The sequence below is a fragment of the Felis catus genome, chromosome A3 (genome assembly GCF_018350175.1).
Source record: "Felis catus isolate Fca126 chromosome A3, F.catus_Fca126_mat1.0, whole genome shotgun sequence".
Classification (NCBI taxonomy): domain Eukaryota; kingdom Metazoa; phylum Chordata; class Mammalia; order Carnivora; family Felidae; genus Felis; species Felis catus.
Window position 1 is genome coordinate 129,675,444 of NC_058370.1, and position 19,173 is coordinate 129,694,616.

At 39.3% G+C, this 19,173-nt stretch overlaps 1 long non-coding RNA gene across 2 annotated transcripts in view; it reads left to right on the top strand.

Annotated features, from left to right (window-relative positions):
* LOC123384613 overlaps window positions 1–13,671 on the top strand; it is a 269,390-nt gene extending 255,719 nt beyond the window's left edge. For both annotated transcript variants that reach the window (XR_006595981.1, XR_006595982.1), the window contains one exon: window positions 13,545–13,671. This is a non-coding gene — a long non-coding RNA (uncharacterized LOC123384613). The remainder of the gene's footprint in view (window positions 1–13,544) is intronic.
* Window positions 13,672–19,173: the final 5,502 nt, after the last annotated feature.

Here is a 19,173-nt window from a genome sequence, read left to right on the forward strand (position 1 = left end):
ATAAGTAAATAAACATTAAAAAGGCGGGGGGATTCTTTGGCTATTGCTACTCTCATTTAAAATCTGAGTCCAGAAAACAGTTTCATTTGGAGAGCAATCTTGGTATTTCAGGTCAAGTCTAAAATTGTTATGAAATCATTTTTTTTATGCCAAAGAGTAACAGACCTTTCCATGCTAGAGCATTTCCAGAGAAATCCTAACTTTGCAAAATTAACCGTATGTTCCTGTTGATCAATATAAGGCCTTCTGAGGGCTGTTTTCTAGATAAATTAGTGTTGTAAGAGCTCAGTCCCAGGAATATGTTTGTAATATTAAAGCAAAATGATATATTGCTTTGCAAATGAATACATAGCTGCCCTTAAAATCTTAAAAATCTGTTTGTTTACCTGAAAAACCATTATTTTGATGGAGAGGTAGATAATCAAGTATTGTTAAGGAATACTCAGTTGTATTTACTTATCCCTTGTAGTTCACCTTTTCCTTTCCTTTGATTTCTCTTTTTTCTTTACTTATTTTTAAAGTTTATTTATTTTGAGAGGGAGAGAGAGAGAGAGAGAGAGAGAGAGAGAGAGAGAGAGAGAGAATATGCAGGGGGGCAGGCAGAGAGAGAGGGAGACACAGATTCCCAAGCAGGCTCCTCACTGTCAGCACAGAGCCTATCGTGAGGCTTGAACTCACAAACCCTGAGACCATGACCTGAGCTGAGATCAAAAATTTGATGCTTAACTGACTGAGACACCCAGGCACCCTGATTTCTCTTACTTTAATAAAAACAATATACATAGCTTTACTGAGGCATAATTAATGCATAATCCATTATACATACTAGAGTCTGTAATTCGATCAGTTTTGATGAATGTATAAACCTGCGAAATCATCACCACAACCACAAAAGTGAACATATACATAAACCTTTGAAATCTTCCCTCTCTCAGCCCCCTGCTTCTTCCACCCAGTATGATGGATCTGCTCTCTGGCACTAAGGATTACTTTGCATTTTTCTAGTTTTATGGAAACGGGATCATATGGTCTGTATTCTTTTTGTCCAGCTTCTTTCTCTCAGCATAATTATTTTGAGATTTAATCTGTTTTTGTGTGTATCAGTCGTTCATTGCTTTTCATTACAGAGTAGTAGTTCATCGTATGGACATACTCGTGGTTTGCTTGACCCTTTATCTGTTGATGGACATGTGACCCTCCTCCACGTTTTGTCAATTACAAATTAAACTACTGTCAGCATTTGCACATATATTTTTGTATGGACAGATGTGTTCATGTGTCTTAGGTAAATGCCCAGCAGTGGGCTGGCTGGATTCTATGAGAGATATATGTTTCACTTTTTAGACAACTGTGAGCAAAGGCGATTTCATATTTTTCTTTTCAATCTGGATGTTTTTAAATTCGTTTTATCTTTTTTCTTATTTTGCTGGATGAGAAATTCCTCTTTTTCTTGATCAATCTGGTCTATAATCTCATTGATCTCAAAAATTCTGCTTTTGGTTTTGTTTATTTTTCTCTGTTGTTCTCTTTTCTAGCTCATTTCCATTTTGATCTTTATTATTTCCTTCCTTACTTTGTTTTAGTTCACTTTTATTGATTCAGTTCCTTAAAGTAGAAATTGAGATCATAGATTGGAAGTCTTTCTTCTTTTTCAATATAGGTATTTTTTTTTACCATTAATCCCCCCTCTTTTCCCTTAATATATGCCAAGAAATAAAAATGAGGCTGTAAAAACAATGAATAGTAAAGAATTAAAATGTATCATTATAATGGGAGAATAATCATGGTAATTAGTTCATCTTAGGAAACTCCTTGACCTAAATTCCTGAAGGTACTTGTAATATATCTGATTCCAAGATAAAGCTTCAGCTGTGTTCCAAAGTATTGCACTTCTTGAAGCTAGAGGAAACCCCAGGGACAAATGCAGCAAGATTAAACACCAATGAAGAAAGTACATTTAATTAAAGTATAGGTCTTTGTACGTCTTAATATAATGTACCCTAATCAAGTATTTTTTAAAATATAATTTTCATGGGGCGCCTGGGTGGCGCAGTTGGTTAAGCGTCCGACTTCAGCCAGGTCACGATCTCGTGGTCCGTGAGTTCGAGCCCCGCGTCAGGCTCTGGGCTGATGGCTCAGAGCCTGGAGCCTGTTTCCGATTCTGTGTCTCCCTCTCTCTCTGCCCCTCCCCCGTTCATGCTCTGTCTCTCTCTGTCCCAAAAATAAATAAACGTTGAAAAAAACATTTTAAAATATAATTTTCATTAATACTCATTTTCATTCATTCATGTTTCAATAATTTTATGTATTTGATTTGTTTTAAAAATCAATGGATACTAAAAGCAAGGTGATATTCCCATCAAAGTCATCTATACAAGGATAACTGTCCTGAAAATTCCTGAAGGAAGTTGAAGTTAGCACACTTGTCTTATATATGTCGTTCCCTTATAACAATGGATTCTTAATCTAAGATAATCAGTAGCTTTTCCTCAACATTTCCCGTTTTTAGTTTGTTAATTAAGTTCAGTGTTGTTAGGGAACAGGAGTTTACATAGGCAGAATCATGATGGCCCACAAAGCAATTGAGGAGAGAGAAGCAGACCCATGGGCTGATGAATTAGGACATTATACATATGACACTCAAACTGATTTCACCCTGCCACCAAAACACTACGCCAAATAATCACCATGAGCACCGGAAATAGTCTTTACTCTTCAGTTGTCCATTTGTTTTCCTCCAAGGATGAGACATTCACTATTCCCACCTCTGGTCAACCGTGAAGATCAGAGCTTTCCCGTTTTACGTTTTGAAGCTTCATTTGTTTTCCTTCCCATGACGGAAACAATACTAACTTTTGCTACCCCACAAATCTATTTTGAGGCTGAATTTGGGCAATAACTGAAAGAGTCCACTGGAATGTGTACAAAAAAGACGCCTACAAGGAAGGATTAAACGTTTGCGATGAATTCAGTACTACCACAGACTTGTCTGACTGCTTAAAATCCCTTAGGTATTTTGTTATTAACCTGAGTGTGTTACGTTAGAGAGACTTAGCTTCCATTAGCCTTTCTAATTCCTGATTTGAGGTAGAACCAGGAAGGAAATGTCACCCAGAAAAGTGATGTGCTTATGTGAACAGGCAGGGAAAACTGGGGAGACATGACCTTCTATTTGTTTCAGAGCTGTGTTATAACCCATTTAAAGCACTCGATCAATTTTTTTAAACATTGTTAAGGTATGAACAAATAGCTTCTGAGGGGACAGTCTGTGAGGATGTTTGCCTAGTCACTTCCTCCCTTATTTCCACATCCTCCTTCCTCTGACTGTTTTCTCCCTGTAGTAAGTTCCCGCTCAGTTATGGACAACAGTATTCTTACATTTCAACTTAGGGACTCTTAGTTTGTTCTTGTAAGCTTGCCCTTCTTTTCTTTCTTCTTCTTACTATCAGGTCTCTTTTTGGGAAGGCAGTCCCGCAGTAAGAGGCATAGTATTGAGACCTGGTGTGTGTGTGTGTGTGTGTGTGTGTGTGTGTGTGTGTATTTTGGGGTCTGGAGATCAGGACCAGATTAGGGGCATTAATGTCCAAGAAAATCTTGGCTGTAATTTTTACAAGCTATATATTTTTTTACTGCTATACAAAGTGGGCATGATCTAAAACTTGCAGAACTGTTGAGCAATGATATTTAAAGCACACAGCACAGAATACGCTGAACAGTCTTGGGAACGGGACTTCCATTTCGTAACTGAATGGTTCTTAATTGTGGAGTGTGGTAGTGTGGAGCTTCTCTCTTTCTTCTTTTACCTCCATCTATCGGTTCTTCTGTCTTCTGGTGGGAGGGGGGCGGGGAAGGTACGTCTCATTCCTCTTTGTTGTAGGGATCTTTTGCATCTTTGAGGAGAGCTGTTTTCCAGTCTCCCCTGTTTCAGATTGTCCATGGACAAAGGCCAAGAAGAGGAAAATAAGGGAACAGTGATGGTACCATTCCTTTATTGGAAAATGGCCCATAATGGCCCATGTTTCCCAATGGAACTTCTTTTTTTTTTATGTTTATTTATTATTGAGAGATAGAGAGAGACAGAGCTTGAGCATGGGAGGGGCAGAGAGGGAGACGGAGACACAGAATCCGAAGCAGGCTCCAGGCTCTGAGCTGTCAGCACAGAGCCCGATGCGGGGCTCGAACTCACAAACCGTGAGATCATGACCTGAGCAGAAGTCGGACGCTTAACTGACTGAGCCACCCAGGTGCCCCCTAGGTGGGCTTCTTTTGATTGAGGTTTTTCTGAGAGATTTGGTGATGGACTCCCAGGATACAGAGTGATAATCATTTGTCATTTATAATTACCTAATTATCGTTTTGCCTAAACCGAGAGGAGCTCACATATTTGCTGGACACATCGGGGTGGGGGGTGGGGGAGAAGACAATGAGGCAGGCATCCTCCAGAGGACGGCTTCTTAGCAGCCATGTTGTGACAGCAGCTCACGTGCAGGGTCTCATGGACACTAAGAAAATCCTCTGCAAGCCTTTGAAAATGGGCTTTCTGCCCTCTCCGACCAGTGTAAGTCACTGATTTCTTGATGTGATCATAAAAACGAAATTCTGTAACTTACCATTTTTGAGACTGATGGGTGCATTGCATCCTCTTTTTGAATACGAGACAGCAGGATTTGACTTCCTCAAATTATGAGATGATCAGGCTATTTGTTCATGTTCATCCTCTTCATCATAGAGGGATTCCTTATTTTCAGTGTAGTTATTTTGGTCTGTGTTTATGGGTGCTGAGGAAACGGACTCTTGTAAGCATTTTGGAAATACCGATTTCTCTAAAATCCTTGTAATCAAGAGAGCGAGGTTCATTTCCCCCTCCTTTTTGTCACTTAAAAATGAAAACAACATTTCTACCCACTGCAGTGCTAGCAGCTACGCTAGCCGCAACTGTTTCTTAAGTTATGTCTTGGCTTCTGGAGGGGCGCCTGGGTGGCTCAGGTCATGATCTCGCAGTTCGTGAGTTCAAGTCCGACATCAGGCTCTGTGCTGACAGCTCAGAGCCTGGAGCCTTCGTAGGATTCTGTGTCTCCCTCTCCCTCTCTGCCCTTCCCTTGTTCTCACTCTGTCTCTCTCTCTCTCTCTCTCCCTCAAAAAAATAAACATTATTTTTTTTTAAAGTTATGTATTGCCTTCCAAAAATCTGTTGCTGTCATTGGTACACATCAGTTAGTCTGAGGGTGGGGTATCTTCTTAGACACGAATTAAAAAAAACAGATTCAGGATACAGAGTATGTATAATCATATCAGGACTTTTAGTATAACAGACCTAGCAGCATTCTGGAAATGTACCATTTAGGGGGGGCGTCTTGGATTGGACAATCAAGTCTGCCCTTCATATGCTGTGTGACCTCGGGCAAGCTGCTTGATGTTGCTGAGCCCTTATCGGCATTTGCCAGCACCGGGTATAATATCGGTGCCCTGCCCAAATCTCTTCAGGTGCATTTCACCCTTGTGGACACCAGTTCCCTCCTTCTGCAAGTTCTGCACCTGCTGACAGGGACCTGTGGCTTTCTTCAGAGGACTGCCTTTGCCCTTTGGAGCCTCTTGCTTCACCCTTACTCACAGAAGTCCCGGGGAGTTTCTATGTTGCCCAGCAGGCACCCCTAGCCTAGCCTTTACCCAGCAACAGGCTTTCAGTGTGAAAGTTCGGCTGCCTTGCCTTCAGGGTGAACACATGCTGAGACTGTAACATGCCTTCCAGTGCTCCCCAGTGCTCCCTAGGCTATGGCTGGGACTGTACCCGGAATCTCAACCTTGCCTGACAGCTCCCCTTTCCTGTCCTTCTTACCTCACTCTCTTGCTTATTTCCTTACGAAGCACTTTCTTAAAAGCCGTTTGCACACGAACTCGCATGTGAGGATCTGCTTCATCAGAACCCCACCGACCTCGTTGAACCAGCTGTTGATGGTTAAATAAATACTTGATCAACACAGACATCTTGTCCTTCTAGTATTTTTATAGTGCTGTAATGGCCTAAGTAAGCCCATGTGATGACAGTATATAGATCTTCAGCCCACGTACCTGTGTCCATGAGGTGGGTATTTTGGCCCTTTAAGGTCCAAATACAAGTGAAAAACATTAGTATTTCACTTTACAATATTCACTTCTTTCACTATAGCAATAATTTGTAGTAGGAAAGAAGTATTATTGTATTTTATAGAAAAGAAAGTGGAAGCTCAGACAGGACACATCATAAGTGGAATCATGTAGTGTTGTTCGTCCTTCTGTGATTGGCTTATTGAGTATAATGTTCCCAAGATTCATCCATGTCATTGTAGGGTTTCCTTTTTCCTTTTCTCCCTTTCTTTCTTTTTCTTTCAAATGTTTTCTTTTTTTTTTAATGTTTATTTTTGAGAGACACAGAGACAGAGTATGAATGGGGGAGGGACAGAGAGAGAGGGAGCACGGAATCCGAAGCAGGCTCCAGGTTCTGAGCTGTCAGCACAGAGCTCGACATGGGCGGGGCTCGAACTCACTAACCACGAGAACATGACCTGAGCTGAAGCTGGAGGCTCAACCAACTGAGCCACTCAGGCTCCCCCATCTTTCTTTCTTTCTTTCATTTTCTTTCTTTCTTTCTTTCTTTCTTTCTTTCTTTCTTTCTTTCTTTCTTTCTTTCTTTCTTTCTTTTTCTTTCTTTCTTTTCCTTCTTTCTTTCTTTTTTCTTTCTCTTTTCTTTCTTTCTTTCTTTCTTCCTTCTTTCTTCCTTCTTTCTTCTTTCTTTCTTTCTTTCTTTCTTTCTTTCTTTCTTTCTTTCTTTCTTTCTTTCGTTGGCTGTATAATATTCCATTGTATTTATGTATACAGTACATTTTCTTATGGTACCTAAAAGAGTCAAACTCACAGAAGCAGAAAATGGAATGGCAGAAGACAGGGTCTGAAGGGAGAGGGAAGGGGATATGTACTGTTTAATGGGTATGAAGTTTCAGTTAGGTAAGATGAATCCATTCTAGAGATCTCCTGGACCACGTTGTGTCTTTAGGTAACGATACTATACTGCACACTTAAAATTGTGTTGAGAATAAATCTCGTATTATCTGTTGTTGCCACACACACACAAAAATAATAAGGGACACATCACTGGTGTGTATGTCTAGAGAAGTTGGCTGCACCCCTGGAACTCAAGGGTCCCATTTCTGAGCTCAAAGCCCTCTCTGCTCCCAACAAGGCTATGGGTAAATGTCCTTAAAACCTCTGGATTCCTGGCTTCCCCTCTGCTTAGCACTGCCTTCACTGAAACCTCAATATCATGTTTAATTCTAAAAGCTTTCCAAATGATAGCTAAGATATCAGGGAGTATTGATAATTTAGGAGGGTGCTTTAAAATATCCAAAGGCTTAACATTCAAAGGAATCAGAAGCTGAAATGACACTGAATGAGATCTTTACCCAAGTTCTTCTAAAATCATACCCTATATGTAATATAAAGAACATGAGAGCCATATTTTTACAAAAAAAAAACCCACAACATTTAACATATTTTCATGTTTAAATTGGGACTCATTCATCATCTTTTGAAGAAGACCATTTGGCTTTCTCTTTCATGACAAAAGCATTAAGATTTTGTTTGGTCTCCACATAGTTTTGTTACTGAACATCAGCTTTTCTGAAGCAAAACTGACACTTTTAACAAGCCAATTTGCAAAATTCAAGAAATATTCACAAGAGAAGAGTGGGAGCACTTAAGGTTCCAGGGAGCTTTTTTTTAACTAGCTTCTCACAGCAGGAGTTAAGCACCCCAAGGGACTGAGGGTCCAGCAGGAAATGCAACCATCTCAGCCTGAAGGGAAGTTATTCTTAGAATGACCCAGAGGTATGGAATAGGTAATTAACACTTTTCTTCTCCTTTGCAACTGACAGCTGACTGACTTCCTAATCAGCTCAGGTATTAAGAAGATAAAGGCTGTAAAAGCATTAACTCTACTCTTAAGAGTAAGAACAATTACCTGGGGAAGCTGGTTTCTAATATTGACTCTTGGGCCCGCTGTCTCCAAGTTCTGTTTTTTCTGGGTGGGCCAGTACCCAGGAATCTGCATTTGCAGCATGTATGGATTCTGTTCCTGTGGTCCTCACGTCAAAGGACATGATCGGTGCAGGCTTCCAGTTATGGAATGAATAGGTTGTGGATATGAAAGATACTGCAAAGGGAATATAGTCGGTGGCATTGGAGTAGCACTGGATGGTGACAGATGGCAGCTATATTTGTGGTGAGCCTCGCATGATGAACAGAAATGTTGAATCACTGTGTTGTACGCCTGAACTAATCTAACATGGCATGTCAACTATGCTTCCACAAAAAGCATATTTAAAAACCACAATTGGTGAGGGGCGCCTGGGTGGCTCAGTCCATTAAGCATCGGCTTCGGCTCAGGTCATGATCTCACAGTTCCTGAGTTCTAGCTCCACGTTGGGCTCTGTGCTGACCAATCAGAGCCTGGAGCCTGCTTGGGATTCTGTGTGTCCTTCTCTCTCTGCCCCTCCCTTGCTCTCTCTCTCTCTCCCTCTCTCTCTCAAAAATAAAAATAAACATTAAAAAAATTTTAAAAAACCCACAATTGGTGAAATACTATTTTAATATAGGCCAGTATTCCCATAAGGACTCCTTACAGTGGAGTCAATATGATGTTTTTATTGTTATTTTTTCCCACTTAGTATGTTGTAATAACTTAAATATTTGCCCAAAGAAGACAGATATGGCAGCAAACAGTGTTTGTGGTGAGAGAACTACAGTTTTTCCTGAGCAACAGTTGGATTAAGATGCATGGAGACTTGGGACACCTGGGTGGCTCAGTTGGTTCAGTGTCCAACTTCAGCTCAGGTCATGATCTCATGGTTCATGGATTCATTTATTTATTTTTGAGAGAGAGAAAGAGAGAGAGAGAGAGAGAGAGAGAGAGAGAGAGAGAGAGGCAGGCAGAGGGAGACACAGAATCCGAAGCAGTTCCAGGCTCTGAGCTGTCAGCACAGAGCCCGAAAGCGGAGCTCGAACCCACAAATTGCGAGATCATGACCTGAGCCAAAGTTAGAAGCTTAACCAACTGAGCCACTCAGGTACCCCTAAACAATATTTTTTTTTAAATAGAAAAATAAAAATTAAAGAAAAGATGCATGGAGACTCATAGGAGAACAGATTGGTGATTATCAGAGGGGAAGGAAGTTGGGGGTGGTTAGTGAGAAGGTTAAAGGGGTCAACTGTATAGTGAAGGACAGTGACTAGACTTATTGTAGTGTATACAAATTAATTATAGGGTACACAAATATTGAATTATTATCAGACACCTAAAACCAACATAATGTCATATACCGATTTTACTGTGATTAAATACAAGGATTCTGAACAAATGCTATTTGCCACCAAATATATTTAAATGAACTCCTATTGAAGAGAGGTCAGTTTTCTTTTCTTTCCGTATATCTTCAAGAGAACAACTGAGGATGAATGAGTAGTAGTGATGAGTAGACTCTTCAGAGAAGGGGATTTCTAATGGAGTTGCTGCAGGTGAACTGCCTCAAATGAATGAGATCCAAGTTCCCGGGGATTTGCAAACGTTGACCAGCCGACCAACTGGCAAGATGAAGGGATACAAAGCCCACAGGTCATTCTTGCTGCCTCACCACATATGCTTCCTTAAAGACAGCAAGACAGTGGACCTTCCCCAAACAGAATAGCATCCCCCCACTTACGTCCCCAAACACAGCCTACTACATAGGGGCTGCCTTTTCTTTTTCTATTTGTTGTGTCTTTTTCTAGTTTCATGCAGGGAGTATGATTTCCAGAAATGAAATCAAGTTAGGGGTACAAATTAGTTTCTGTGGTAGTACAGTCATGTAGGTCAGATGAAACTAATCATCAGGTAACTCTCACACTTCAAAATGGAAACATTGGCCAGACCTTCAACAGTTATATTTATTTTTGTTCTGGATGTAGAGAAAATAGTACTCTTATGCCTTCGGGTATAAATACATGTTGTTTTTTTCTTTTATTAAGTAATCTTAAAGACACTATTAAAATGTAACATGCACGTACTCTGTGATCCAGCAATACTGTATTCCTTGAAATGTATCACCTAGAAAGCAAAGGATCAACAGGTAAAGGTCGATGTACAAGGGAATCTCTTGCATTATTATCCATATAAGAAAATGTAAGGAAAAATGCTCACCAGTGGAGAACTGGTTATACTATTTGTAGTGCATCAACATCATGAAATGAAGCCATTAGGAAGGATGAATTAGAATTACGTCTGCTTACTGGGAGGAATGTTTACTAGGTATTGAAAAAACACGATTAGGAAAATGTATATGCCATGTTTTAGTTTTTAAAGACATGATTCAAACATATTTTAAAATCAATTTATGTCTCTATATCTATTTTTATATGTGTTTATATACATACGTGTATAGTGTGTGTGTGTGTGTGTGTGTGTGTGTGTGTGTGTTGTGTTTTGGTATACCTAATTATGGAACAAGTTGAAAGATGTGGATGTTAACATGTTTTACCTAAAAGGATATTGATGTGGGTAGAGAGGGGGATGAGGAGGGAAAGAGGCAAATTAATAAATAAAAGAAATGCAAGTCTGCATTAAGTAAATAGTATGTATGCTTCCATAATTGTGCATTGTGTAAAAATGTATATGCATGAAGAAAAATGTATGACATCTTTTCTCAAGAGATGGGGAAAATTCTATATACATAGTTTATTAGCCTAGTTTTAAAATTTAAATGATGAATACTATCCGGGGGAAAAGTCAGCAAATAATAGAGCTGGATTCAGCTCAATGGTGTATTTGCTTGTTTCTTTATTTATCTACATCCATTCTCATTCCAGGTCTGATTTAATGCAACATGCAATGAAAAATATAACAATTTGAAAAATAATAGAGAAAATTAGAGGATGTGGGAATTCAGATGAATTTTTTATAATTATTTTTTATAAGCAATAACAAAAACCTCACGATGGGAATCACAAGTCACTTATGACTGAAGGGTTTATGCACCCAAGCAGAACGTCATCAATATTCTTATTGAGTTGAGTCTCTTGATGAATTTACCTCATTTATCTCTATGACAGAGGAAAGTGATTTCTTTCACTTGGACAAACATTAAGGCATTGTTGAGTATTGTCAAACTCAATAAGTCAATGGTAAATTTCAGGGGAGAAAAAAGTATTTTAATTGAATTCTAGCATAGGACCCACAGAAAAGGTCTACAGGGTAAGAGTTTAATTGCTTCAACCTTTCCATCTTTAGTTTTGTTTAATTTAACACTTCAGTGAACTACCCAGTGGTAACACAATGCCTTGGACACATCTAGCTCCTTTTAGGTTTTCACTAAATATCACAAATTAAGGAGTTCAACATGGGTCACGGTGTATTATTTCTGAAACCATCTATATGGACTCTGATATTCCCTGTATCACTAAATCTATCAAGTAGTAATTGCTTCCCCAGAGCTAATAGACATGAGAACATTTTTTAAGTGACTCTTCCTGTACTGATGTGCCTTTAGCCTAAAAATTTCATACGGAAATGAATGATCTCTTAAGGCAGCGAGAGTACGTACCTTCACCTCAATTCCACCCGGTTTTCAATTATTGGAACAGACCTGCAAGCTCTCCCTTAGAAAAATACCTGTCTGGCTTTCCCTGTAACCCCTTCCTGCAGAAGTTCACAACTGAACTGCAAAAATCTTCTCAAGGTGAAACACGTCAGGTAGTCTTCCAGTCCCAGATGGAGATTTTAAAAGCACAGTTCCTCAGATTTGGATAGAAGACATTTAACTAAAAACAAAAACAAAGACAAAATAAAAAACAGTTTGTTCTCCCTTCTCAGTTGGGAGGCCGGTAATACGTCTCCAGCTGAGAAAAGAATAGGTCAAATATTGATTCACTTAAAATCCAAAATGTTTCTCATAATTTTAATTCTTCCTTTCTTCCCTCCTTCCTTCTTCCCAGCCATCTGCTTTTCCTTCCTTCCTTCCTTCTTTCCTTCCTTCCTTCCTTCCTTCCTTCCTTCCTTCCTTCCTTCCTTCCTTCCTTCCTTCCTTCCCTCCTTCCCAACCTTCCTCCCTCTCTTCCTTTCTTCCCTCTGACAACTACCAAGCATTTTTAGAGTTCCTAGTTGTGTTGGGTCCTAAACTAGTTACTGCTAGTAACCAGCAGTAACTGCTAAACTAGTTGCTATTACTGCCGTAACAAATCACCACAAATTTTGTGGCTTAAATTTTTTTTTCCTCTACCAGTTGTAGTATCCAACGATCCAGACTGAGTCTTACATCGCTGAATTAGGGTGTCTGCAGGGCTAAGCTCCCTTGGGAAGCTCCCAGGGGAGGATCTGTTTTCTGTTGCCTCCTCTAGCTTCTGAGGGCTGCTCGCATTCCTTGGTTTGTGGCCATGTCACTCCAGTCTCCACTCCTGTTGTCGTACCACATTTTCTTCTTCTGTGTCTATTTTCCTGCCACCTCTCTCTTATAAGGACAGTTGGGATTGCCTTTAGGGCCTGCCCTGATGATTCAGTAATTTTCCAGTCTCAAGATCCTTAACTTCATCACACCCACTAAGTCCCTTTTTGCATTGAAGGTAACTTTCATTGGTTTCAGAAGTTAGGAACTGGATACATTCGGGGGCTACTATTCAGCCTCCCATGATGGAAACATATAAATATATGACATGCACCTGTCCTCAAAAAAAACTCACATGAGAATCATGTAAAGAGATTACCAAAATCTTGGAAAGTGTAACATTAGACATTGACTCTGAGAGTATAGTGTTTTCTTTGCTAAAAAAATGATGAAGAATTCATTTTCCCAACTACTTCCCAACTATTAATTTCAGTTTCAGCCCTGAATACGAATTAATGCCTGCTTGATTATATGAATAAATACTAAATGGTCACGTCCCCTCATTCCTGCACTAGGCCAAATATGCACCCAAAGGTATGTAGCTCCAGGGAGTATAGGTCAGTGATAGAGCACTTGACTACAAAGGTATCCGGGTCCTAATCCTTGGATCTTCTGTAAGCTACTTTATATGCTCATGGAGACTCTGCGGAGGTGATTAAACTAAGGGTTTTGAAATGGGGAGATTATCCTGGATCATTTGAGTGGACCCTAAATGTAGTCACATAGGTTCTTATTCAAAGGAGGCAAAGGGAGATTTAAAAACAGCTGAGAAGAAGGCAAAGTGCCAATGGAAGCAGAAAAAGATTTTAAAATGCTCAGCAGCTGGCTTTGGAGATGGAGGTCAAAACCCAAAGAGAACAAGGAATTCAGCTCTTAAAGCTAGATAAGGCAAGAAAAGAGATGCTTCCCTAGAGCCGGTGGAGTACAGACCTGCAGACAGGGCTTTACTTTACTTCGGTTCAGTGAAATTGATTTTGATCTTCGTAACTGTATGGGAATAAGCATGTATCATTTTAAGCCACCCAATTTTTGTTGTTGTTTTTTTTTAAGCAGCCATGGGAAACTAATATGATGTTTATAGGCTCTGAATGTTTTCTGCAGTTGGATGCAGCAGAAAGAACACTGGTCTGAGAGATCAGAGACACAATCCCAGAACTTCTACATACTCACTAACGCTGGACCGAAGACAACCACCTTCTTCTTCCGAAGCCCAGGTGCCCTGTCTGTACATGGTGAGATACAACTCCCCTGTCTTCTGATGTTATCTACGTAAAGAAAATTTCTACATTTAGGTTTCTACACATTGCAAATATCCAAAGATCAGTCAGGAAAGATCGAATCAGGAAAATAACATTGATACATACATATATTCCTGAATTAGTTTCTGGACCAGGAATAGGACATGAGAGAATGTGTTCAGAGCAGGCTAGATCTCCTCATTATTGTATTTTTTTTTTCTGAATTAGAATCCAATTCAGGAATATACATTGCATTCAGTTTCCATGTCTCACTAGTGTCTTTTAATCCAGAAGAGTACCTCAGCATTTCTTTGTTTTGTCATTGCATGGCACTTTTAAAGGATACTGCCTGATTGTTTTGTACTCTGTCCCTCGGATTGAGTTGACTGAGGTTTCCTCATGATCCCACTCAGGTTATGCATTTTTGGCAGGAATCCCACGGACACTGCGTCTTTCTCAGTGCCTTGTATCAGACTGCACGTGTTTTCAATTTATCTCATGTAAGGAATTTGGGTGAGTCGTTTTGAAAATTCTTTTGTTGTCTTCCAATTCTGTATAAGTCTGAATAAAGAGTTTGCAAGTTAAAAAAAAATCCGTACTATTAAGCAGGACACCAACTAGCGATTTTATGTGGCTTTAAATGTCTAGTACATCATGTAAAAAGTTGAAAGAGTGAATGCTCTTGTAAAATGACCTACCTGTCAGGATCATAAAATCTTAGAGAGAAAAAAAATGGAATATATTTAAGAAGCACAGCATCATGGGTCAGAGCCAGGGTTCTGGTCAGATCATACTTGCTGATCTGGTCTCTGCTACATAGAGGCTCTGTGATCATGGGCAAGAGAGTAATGATAATAATAATGGTGAGTCAACATTTATTGAGAATTAGTATGCTGCAGGTGTTGTTTCCAGAGATATAGATTATTCCATTTAACCCTTATAACAACCATATGTATTTTATACAGTTGTTATTTCTACTTTATAGATGAGATGACTGTAGTCCAAAGAGGTTAAGTGTCCCCCTTAAGATCACACAGCTCAGGAAGTAGCAGAGCCAAATTCGAGCTTCTTCTGTATCCAGGTCCTATGTTCATCACTACCACATTCCACTGCTTCTCTAAAATTGCTAACCACAGTTTTCTCATCTGGAAAATGGATGTAATAATCACACCTGTGATATGCATATCTGTGATTTCACTAAAAGACGCATTAAAATTTATGACTCATGATAGGCATATATAAATGTTAGTTTCATGATCCCATAGTATTTATTGAACCTTGATTTCATTGGAGTGGGGGGTAGGAGGAGGAGAGAGAGAAGTAATTATCCAAGCTAACATCATGAGGAGATGTAGATTAAAGTCTTAAACTACTCATTTTGTGCTTCTTTCCATTATGTGCTACCTCTCATGGAAAGTGATCATTACACTAAAAATCAAGGGAAGATCCTATCGTAATGATGTACTGTAGCCAAAGGTATAAATTAAAGACATAATTTACCCATAAACTCATTAGAGATCAGTCACAGCATCCACTTACTAAAGAAGCAATAGAAACCCTTTGGTTCCAGGAGCAGTGGAGCACACTTTTCCAGCCTCGCTTCTGGAAGAGGTGACACCTGGTTGATCAGTCACCAACCACCCCACTCTCTGGGGAGCTCAGAAATCACCATCCCCTCTTAAGAAAGTGGCAAGACTCAACACTCCACACTATGGTTAGAGATTAGCGACGGTCTCATAACTAGAAGTAACTAGTGGCCTTACACAAGTTACTTCTACTCCCTGGGCCTCAGTCTCCATAGTCACCAAGTGAGGAAGTTGGGGAAACTTTTAAGAAAAATTCTAACATCCATTAAAGCTTTAGATATTCTGAAATGCTTGATTATTAATTTTTCCATTAGCTTCGTTTTTAGAGCAGGCATTTTAGAAATCAATCAACTAATAATTAATTTTGTGCTTAGTACGGTGTTAAATATTCATGCATTTCATAAATTAGAGTTTTGGACCAAGAGTCTGGTGTTTTAAACTTGCTTTCCTTGTGCTCACTTGTCATTTGGCTGATTTCTTATTGCGTTGTGCACACTCAGGTTTCATCCAGCCGCTTGCTAAAATATTCAAGTCATCTGCAAAGTCGTAAATGACCCTGTGCCAACCTTGTCTACCATAGATGAAAGTATGTCCATAGGAACTCTGTGCTTTGAACATACTGTTAACTTTTGCCTACCATATCAAAGGGCACAAGAAACTCACATAAGTGGTTAGTAAAGCACCGTTTTTTATTTTGATTTTTTTTATATGCAAAGGTAGTCTAAAGACCTCAGGAAGAATGCATTCACTATGAACTTTTCCACCACATGTCACACATTTTCATATGGGGGGGTGTTGGAGCCAGTTTAGGACTGATAAGAACATGTGATTGAATACCCCAATCAAGTTTATTTTGATTTTTTTTATATGCAAAGGTATTCTAAAGACCTCAGGAAGAATGCATTCACTATGAACTTTTCCACCACATGTCACACATTTTCATATGGGGGGGGGGGTGTTGGAGCCAGTTTAGGACTGATGAGAACATGTGACTGAATACCGCAACCTGTATGGCAACAGTTGTAATAGCTTGAATGCAAGTTCAAAGTAATAAGACCAAGATTCAGATAAGGTGAACTGATTGTGACATGTGAATGCATTGGCCTATCGTTATATTCCTTAGCAAATTAGCATGGTAAAGAGTCCAAACAATTAGCCTTTCATATGTGTTTGAAGTTGAGTTTTAGTCTAAGAAAATGCCCTGGTAGAAATCTAAACTGAGATGAATTTTCTTCCATATGTTAAACTTGCTGCTTTCTTTAATTAATGACAAATTTCAGTGATATTTTTATGAACTGGGACCTAGTCAATAATAGACTTTCCAAGGCTGGGTGCCTTGATTTGGTGAAGAATATAAATTCTCACTTTTCAACACAGAATCACTGATGTCTTACTCCCTGCCCAGGGTGTTCTATTAGGTCCAGGCCCCAGGGGGGAGCGAGGGAAAGGTTCAAAGGGCGGGCAGTCGCCATGTACCCATCTTGCTGTCATCCAGCTAGGGGGAGAAGAAGTTAACTGAACACAAAGTAGACTATGTTATGTGACTTAAGAAGTTCATAGAGAATTTTAAGATTTTAGGAGAAGATAAAATTGTTTCTAGGTAGCAGATCGGAAAAAGCTTTGCAAGCGGGTTAATAATTGAGCTGGACCTTAAAAAATATATCAGATATGTATTCAGAAACACCCAGTGTAAGAACACTTGAGGGCTAACGGGTAGCTTAGAAAGAGACAAACGCAAAGTCTGGCTTGAAATTTGGAGATAGTTCGGTTTTATTAAAACACAGATCTAAAGGGGAATTCTGGGGAGAAAAGGTTAAGTGAGTATGTGGGAGGCGGTACCCAGGAACCAAATGTTTGGAAAGAAAGAGCTATAACCCAAATTTTATTCTCACACCACGGATGCTAGGCTTGCCATTATCCAATTGGAAATATTTATTTGTCAGAACAGTGGGGAGGAGACAGCACGTGCAGAAACAGAGAGGAAATGGGCAACACAGGCAAGACATACCGTTTGGGCTACCTCAATTTTCCCCCGGAGCAAGCTTCTTAATAAAACACAGGAAAACAGGGATGTCTTTTTAATACTCTTGCAGGTGGAAAGAGTATAAAAAGAAAACAAGCAAGTTCTGGAATAGTGATTACTTGCAAACCAATGTCAATGGAATTGCTTGGAGTGTTGAGTTTTTCTTTTTGAAAGATGCCCAATGAAAGGAAAAGTCAGAATGCAATTTCAAGAGGAGAATAGGTTTTGTGAACTCTGTCATCACTTCATTTTGCCTCTATGCAAAGAAAATTGTATCTTATGTTCCAAGTCACAGTACATTTGTCCTGAGATAGTTTTACGCCATAGTCACCACCACCAATTTTCTGTCAAAATGTTTACATTATCTATGGGTCTATTTCAGAAACCGACAAAAATTGTTAGGCTGAAGGAAAGGAATTTCAGTGAGTTTACTATAGGCTTTGGCTTCCTTACCAAATGTAAATGCTGCTTGCAATTTACAAGGCATTGCACTATTATGTCAATTCCATAATTTGGAAGATCTCTTTGAGCATATCAAATTTAATTGTTTTGTTCTTGAAATGTTTGGAGAAGTTGACTTTGAAGAAGGCTGATTTGAGATTTAGCCTTCATTAAATTGGAGAAGTTCTTAGGTAGGACAAAAAGCTATCATCTCTCTCTCTCTCTTTTTTTCCCCCTCACTTTGCTTGTAGAGCCATCCACGTTTATGTTGTTTTTGCTGTGGGGAGTGATTTATTTCAGGATAACTTGTGATGGATATGTTTTTCATGATTAAAATGAGTACTGTTTAACCCTAGGCTATGGCAGATGGGTGCATAAATATGAAACAGAAACTAAGCCAAAGATTGACTTACTGGCTTTTTAATCCTTTCCCCCCAACACACGTACACAATTAAAAAAAATTTTAATCTCAAGAACTCCACTTTGTATAAACAAAACTTCTTGGTTTTAAAGCCCAGTGTTTAATTTGAGCATTGACATGGGTCATTGGATTTATTAAAGGATGTTACCTAACTGGGGTGTCTATCTAATTCTTGGGTGCCGTTCACATGTTTGGGTGCCATTAACATGCTAATTGTCATAATCCTGGACATGTATGTTTTTGTAGCAATACTGGGCAGGATTCTTCTATTTGGAAAACTGTAAGGACACTCAGAAGTAACTAAAAGCAGCCTCTATGTTTATGGATGAGGTTGGTCTATGTTCTCTCTGTGTATAATATCTTTGTTTTTTCAGGCCTGATGATGTGTTTCTTACAGAAGGAACCGCGTGATGTTATTTGGATAATCTTAAAGCCAGTTGCGTAAAGTAGCAAGTCTTTGTTTATCAAAAAAAAATGTTGAGGAGTGCTAAACCACATCATAAAACAGTGACACATATGTTTTGAAACCCTAATTTAAGCAGAGATTCATAGGACAAAATACTTATGCAGGAATCCCAGAAATGTAGTTCTAGTTTTAAATTTTTATTCTTCTTTTCTAGCCTAATTAGCAGTGGGCAGAGGAGTGTTTCTTGTCTGGATTTGGTCTAGATCTTGCACTTTTGCCATATTGTTCAGATTATCCTTGACTCTGATCCACACGCTCTATTCCCTCGTCACATTTTGCTGCACGCCAAATGAGTACTGCTATGGGTGTTACATACTAATTGCCAGGAGGGTCCCCTGACTCTGTGATTGCTTTGGGTTCAGTAATTAGCATATGGAGGTGTTCTGCTTCTGATGAACTTCCGCTCTGGATCTCTTTGATTCAGTTCTGAACTTCCGCTGCAGTAAGACTTGAAATAAATCTCTTCCAATACAGCTGAATAACCGTAAAGATTCTCTGCACTGGAATGTAACATTCCCGTGGTACTATATGCAGAAAAAAATATAACCTTCTAAG